Here is a 7,108-nt window from a genome sequence, read left to right as displayed (position 1 = left end):
CTAAAATAAAAATTTGTGTTTTATATATTAAAGAAAACACCCCTAGATTCAGTATCTTAAAGCATGATTAACCCGGAGTTCTTAGGATGAGTTATTTGCATAAGTTAATAAATTATTTCTTAATTTCTGCTAAAAACCTCACTCTAAGAACTCCGGATTAATCATGGTCTTATATTCTCTGTTTTGATAAATATAACTAAATAGTTACAAAATATATATAACTAATAAAATAATGAACTATGAAAACGATCCGGTCAGACGAGTAAAAAGCTGCTATGTTTGAAACTTGTACGTTGTGAACAGTTACTATTTTAGGAAAGAAATTATTTAAGCAACATCAGCCCATGTTGACTCACACGTGCAATTCCCGAAAACTCCAAATGGTCCAATCTTATCTCAAAAACCGACTGATCTTTAAGATTTGGTTATATGTTGATCCCATCACTGTCCGATTTCCCATTAAACAATACACACGTCCATTTATATTTATTGAGTTTTTTTTTGGCAACTAAAACGGATTCATATATCTAAACGAGAAGAAGGTTCAGTACAAAATCGAGACATAACGGTGAAAGGCAGACTTCGCAATAGAATCCGCCACACCATTGTGTTCGCGACCAATAAAAGAAAAACAGACGAAAGAAAAAGACAAGGATAGGAACTCGATATCCATGAGAACTCCAAAAAGCTCCACCGGATATGACCTCGAGTTTATAGCTCTAACAAGCTCTTGTAAGTCGGTTCGAAACTAGACGTTGAGGAGAGATTTGCGCTTTGCTTCCTGCAGTGCCTCCCTCATAGCCAGCACTTCCGCCATGAAGGGAGAGGAGATGTGACTAACCGCCTTTGAGCCTTCTGAGGAGAAACCTTGTGATGTCTTCTCAAAGCACCAAACTAGTCATGCTTGTTTGGATACAGACCACGCCGCGTCCCGTTGCATAAGACCACATCTGTATCAGTGGGCAATACCTCAAAGCCGGGAGATGTATGTGATCTCATGACATGCCCTACCGCCTGAGCAAGGAGCCATTCGCGAGCTGATGACACTGCCTTCTCCACCATGGACCGCGCCGATGTTGATCTTTTCTCGAAGAGAAGCAAGTTTTTTGAAGTCCAAATGCCCCATAACAACCACAAGTATAAGTTACTGCATATACCTGTTGGTGCAAGCACACTAAGGTCGACATGATCTCAAAGCAGTCATGGAGTGATGTTGCTGTGGAGAAGTCCGGTCATGAGGGTAGGGGAGCAAGGTCCCAGGCTTGTCGTGCTAATGGGCAAAGAAAAAACAAATGTATAGCTGTTTCCGGTTCAGCACAATGTGAGCAAGCTCCGCTCGTGTCAATTCCCCGTGTTTGGAGGCTCGTACCCAAAGCAAGAGCTCCTCGACACAGCTTCCATAAGAAAAGCTTAAGCTTTGGAGACGTCGATACTCTCCACACAAGTTTCTGCTAGTTGAAGGTTACGTGCGGAGGTTGCATAGCGCGTTGGTCTGTGGCAGATTCTCGTAAGGCATAATAACCGGATTTGACGCTATAGGGTCATGTTTTTCTTTTGAGCCAGCAATAGGTATCCTCTGCCATGAAGATATTCGGTTTGATGAGGAAGATGGCCTGAGCCAGGTTAGGGAGGATGGATTCAACCATCGATCGGTTCCATTCACCAGAGTCTCTTGTGAGAAGGTCTGAAACAAAGAGATCCCTGCTTGCTTCCGTCGGCGACCCAAATGGGATGGTGCGAGTGGTTGAACATATCCAGGAATCTGTCCAGACCTTTGTAGAATTTCCATTGCCGATAGCTTTTCCTAGTTGCAATTGAAGCAGCTGACACCCCGCCACCACACCTCTCCAACCGTGGGAAGGGGAGGAAGGGCACAAAGATGAGAGGAAGCTGGAGCTGTGACAGAACTTTCCCAGGAGCAGGCATGCTAGAAGGCAATCCGGGTTGGTCAGGATGCGCCACGCATTCTTCGCAAGCATGGCTATGTTGAAATCTTGTATATCCCGAAAGCCTAAGCCACTTACATCCTTGTGCTGCGTAAGAGTATCCCAGGCCACCCAGCAAATGTTCCTTGTTGAGGGATCATGATCCCACCAAAAACGGGTAAGTGCCGACCCACCGGGAGGAGGAAGCACGACATAGAGAAAGTCGGTACGGCTGATAACACTGATATCAACATAGTGAGCTTCCCGGCAGAGGAGAGACGGCGACTGGACCATGCTGCGGCTCGGAGTTTGATCCTGTCAACTATTGAAGAAAAGAGGTTGCGTTTCCTCCTCGAGAATAGCTCCGGTAAGCCAAGATATTTCCCCACTCCACTTTCTTTTTCGATACCAAGGAGTAGTTTGACTCGAGCTCAAGTCTCCTGTGGTGTTTTCGATGAGAAGGAGATGGATGACTTGGTAGCATTGATAAGTTGACCTGAGGCTTTCTCGTAATCCTTAAGGATCAGTACAAGGGAAGAGCAGTTTTCCTTCGAAGCTTTGGTGAAAAACATCGTATCATCGGCAAAGAGGAGGTGATTGATCCTAGAACAGCGGTGTCCAATTTTTATTCCCGTGAGATCTCCACTATACACTGCATCACCCATTTAACCCATCTTGGGTCAAAACCAGTGTTTTTAAACCCGGACCGAACCGGCGATCGGACCGGGTTGAACCATGAACCGAAAATAATCCGGGTTGGGTTAATGCTAAAATCCAACTAAAATCGAACCAGTTAAAAACCTCTACCGAACCGTCAAAAACCCGGGAACGGCGACCCAATGAACCGGCCAAACCCCGGTTCGTATATAAGCCAAAATTTTGTTAATGAAACAATTAATTTTTTTTTTAAAGTAAAAATAAGATTTATAAAAGATTAATAAAATATTGTCTCTTGTTTTTTTCTTTTGTCGTCTCTACAACTTATAAATTACAAGATTCACAAAGTTTAATATTCACGACAAGATATTTTTTTGTCTATCTCTCACTTTGTTTAAATTTTATTTCATGATCACTTGTTTTGAAGAATTTAAATAATTGAAACATTTACGTTTGTGAAATTTGTATTTCAAAATATAACTTTTACCTAATGTGTATATAATTATTTTTTAAGGTGATGAAAATTTAGAGTGATAAAATTTGCGAATAAAGTTTAAATGTGCTTTTTCATATTGATTTTAAATTTTAATTGTTATTTTTAAGTTTTTGTGGCTATTTAAACTTTTTATTTGATATGATCTATTTTTTTAAGAATATGCATATTATTTATAAAAATATCATTAAATTTAGTTTAATCTAAGTAAACCCGATCGAACCCGGTTCAGACCCGGTCGAACCACAATGACCCATGACCCAAAAAATTACCGGTTCGCTAGCCGGTCCGGTTTTAAAAACACTGGTCAAAACCTAACTTCTCCAAGACTTGTCGAATAAAGTGTCATTCCAAGCGGTCATAAGCTTTACTCATATCGGTCTTTACCGCCATGTAACAATGTTTCCTTGCATCCGATGTTTTGAGATAATGAAGTATCTCGTGGGTAATGAGAACATTGTCCGCAATTTCTCTGCCTGGTAAGAAAGCAGACTGGTTCTCGGATATTATCCCGCTGAAGACAGGTCGGAGCCGGAGAGAGAGAAGCTTCGAGATGATTTTATAGTAGACGTTGCAAAATGCGATGGATCGAAAGTCTGTCACTTTAATCGCATTTTGTCCTTTCGGGATGAGTCTCACGTGTGTCATGTTAATCATATCCGGCATACTTCCTGTGATAAAGAACTCGTGCACCTCTGCCACAATGGCTTGTCCTATTGCATCCCAATTCGCCTGGAAGAAGGAGGTCGAAAAACCGTCGGGTCCTGGCGCCTTGTCGGGATGGATAGCAAATAGGGCCTTTTTAATTTCCTTCGCCGAAGGGATAGAGATGAGGGAAGCGTTGGTCTCGTCGGAGATCCGGTGAGAAAGAGCCCGTGATACAACTCCTCCTCCACCTGTGCCTGTGGTTGTGAAGATATCCGAGAAGTATCGAGCTATCTCTGCCGCGATATGCTCTTCCTCATAGACAGGTTCTCCATGCTCATTCTCCATCACCATTAGCCTATTACGTGCCTTTCGTCCTTTGGAGACAGCATGGAAGAAACCTGTATTTTTATCACCCAAGGTCAGCCAAAGCAGTCTACTTCTTTGGTTCCAAAAAGCTTCCTCCGCTCTATATGCATCAAGGAGTTCTTTATTAATCTCTGCAATAACTTCATCCGGTGTTTGATCTGCCATTGTTGTGTCCAGTTTGATTTTGAGCTCTTCAATAAGCCTCCAGCTATTCATATGGTGTAGTCTACTCCACTTTGCGATTGATCTGCGACACACTGATAGGTAAACAGTGGAGTCGGGTAAGCTATTCCACATATGATCAACGAGCTCCCGGACCTCCTGTATGTCCTTTAGGCGTCTACCAAAACGAAAGATTCTCCCATGTATCTTCTTTGTGGCATCAAAAGTGGAGTGGACCGGCCAGTGATCCGAGCCTTCAAACTTCAAAGAGTGGCTGCGTCCCCGTGGGAATGCATCATACCAAGCAATGTTAGCCAAAGTCCTATCCAAGCGGCAGTGTACCAGGTGACAACCCTGTTTCCCGTGCCAAGACAGGAAGCTCCCCATGTGTTGGAGATCGAACAGATCGTTTTGCGCTATAAATTCGCGGAAGGCAGTGAAGGATCTTTCTGGTCGAGCCGGTCCTTTTGACTTTTCTGTGTTATCAAGGATCTCGTTGAAATCTCCCGTGAGAAGCCACGGGCTTGAACGGTCAGCCACATAACCGGAGATTGCATCCCAAACCGATTGACGACGTGCGACATCCGGTTCAACATACACGAAGGAGATGTGAACCTTGGATCCTTTAAAAGAGACCAATGTGTCTATAAAGTTGTTCGAGTGGGTTAAGACTGTTAGTGAGACTTCTTGTGACCACAAGAGGGCTAAACCGCCGCCTCCTGGGCTGTGAGGCGAGACAAGAAAGTGAGAGTCCAAAGGGATTGTTTCCAGTTCATTTAAAACAAAGGTGTCTGAATTCTTAGTCTCCATTAGGAACAAAATATGAGGACATATGGATTTACACATATCCTTAATCCGCTGGACTGTTTCGGTGTTTCCTAAGCCGCAACAGTTCCAGCTTACAACAGCTAAGGAAGATCCCGCGCCTGGTGGCAAAAATCCACCTGCGGAGCTGTGTGATTAGGCTCATGTCCGCTTGACGTTGCTCTTCCCTGGTTCCTTTGAGAGTGAGAAGGTGACTGGCTTTCGCATGTCCCGCTTGCAGAGGTATTTTGTTCCACACATCTTGCCCTTCTCCTTGGTGTTCTCTGTGGAGTCCTAGTCTGATTATCATTTGGCGATGCTCTGACTATCGGAGATCTTTGAGAGACAGCCAGATTATGTTTCCTGAGACTAGCTCCCAGTAAACCTCTTGGAGTCGATGCTCGCTTCTTTGGCTTCAGAGGACGTGGGCGGTGATTTATGTCTCGCGGTGTTGGGTCTGAAGGTCCTGGGGCTGAAGGTCCTGCCTCAGTGGGGTGGGCAAAGGTAATCTCCTGGCCCAATGATCGTTCGAAACCAGCTTCGGGTTGGAAGGAGAGCAGTTGTTGGGCCAGAGAAGAGGCTATGGCTGGAGCACTCGCTGCCGCGATGATTCTTGCTGTTGTTTCTTCCATAAGGCCTCGTGATTCACTATCGAGGACCCTCTGTCTCCTAGCGGCACATTCGGTTGGGTCCGGACAGTTGGTGTACTGGTAAGTAACTTCACGGAGCTCCTCCATAACCTCCTCTATGGACGGAACCGGGAGGGTACACTACAAAAAAAAGGGGCTATTGTTACAATTTTTTGAGACTAAAATTTCCAGTCACATATTTGTGACATAATAGAAACTATTTTGTTACTTATATTTTACGTTACAAAAAAGTAGCTTCTTCGTCACAATATCGTGACTGTTTGTTTTGTAACAAAATGTTGTCACAATTAGTGACATATATAAGACGAAAATAAACGTAATAATTGTCGTGACAAAATGGTAACTACGTTTACTATTACCAATATGACGAATATGTGACTGTATCTTGTGTCGTCGTTTATGACGATAGAAAAATTAAATGGTTGTCACGAATTCCTACGAAACAATGACAAAAAAAATGTTGTAAGTTGTGACTTAAAAATATAGCAAATACGTTACAATAGCTGGTTTCGCTACACTATGCAAGTGGCTCGTTGGATCTCATCTTGTTCAAGATTTCAATGATAAAGTTAGGAATCATTAAATTAGTATATTATCTCATTACTCGTGATTGTGATTGTATACTTTCCCATTTAGTTTTCTTCTTCTCTGTATTTAAACATGATATGCACATATGATAACATTGCAATGCAACATAGCGATGATAATTCGGTTGTTTCTACTGATGTACTACATGTCGAGACATTAGTCAATCAAAATGGTCAAACTAAAAATCTCGAAGATGTAAAAGAAGAAGAAGCGGAATTAAGATCAGATGCTGATGATGAAAATAATGATTATGAGTTAACAGATGAAGAATCTAACTAAATTTGGTGTTATAGTTTTATATTTTATATGATTATGGCGTTGGTTTTGGAACTAAATTTAAACTATTTTATTTATTTAATCTTTGATGTCTTTTAAGTTTTAACTCTGATCAATTTTTTTTAATGATGGAGATGGTTTATATAACCGAAAGGCAGCTTGCATTGTTCATTTACTTTTTTTTTTTCGACTAACCCTTTTTAGATCGGAACGAAGAAGAAATGAAGAATCAATCCAAATCTCGACCAGAGACTAATAGAGGAAGAGATCGAATTTGCTTCTTGATTTCTTCTTAGATTGGCACGTAAAGCAGGTTCAGTGTCGGAGATCAAACCATGAATTCCGAAGCCAGGCACTTCACTGTGGGACTCTTCGTTTTGGTTCAAGTAAGTGTTCATCTCTGTTTTGTTCTGGATTCATCTCTGATTCTGAAACAACTACAAGTCTTAAAAAGCTCACTTTTTTTACAGATCAGGCGTTCTTCTGTGGAGAAGATTGGCATGCAGCAGCTTCAGTCTTCTTTGATTGGGACTGCTCGT

Source organism: Brassica oleracea, chromosome C3 (genome assembly GCF_000695525.1).
Source record: "Brassica oleracea var. oleracea cultivar TO1000 chromosome C3, BOL, whole genome shotgun sequence".
Taxonomy (NCBI): domain Eukaryota; kingdom Viridiplantae; phylum Streptophyta; class Magnoliopsida; order Brassicales; family Brassicaceae; genus Brassica; species Brassica oleracea.
This window is presented reverse-complemented; position numbering follows the sequence as displayed.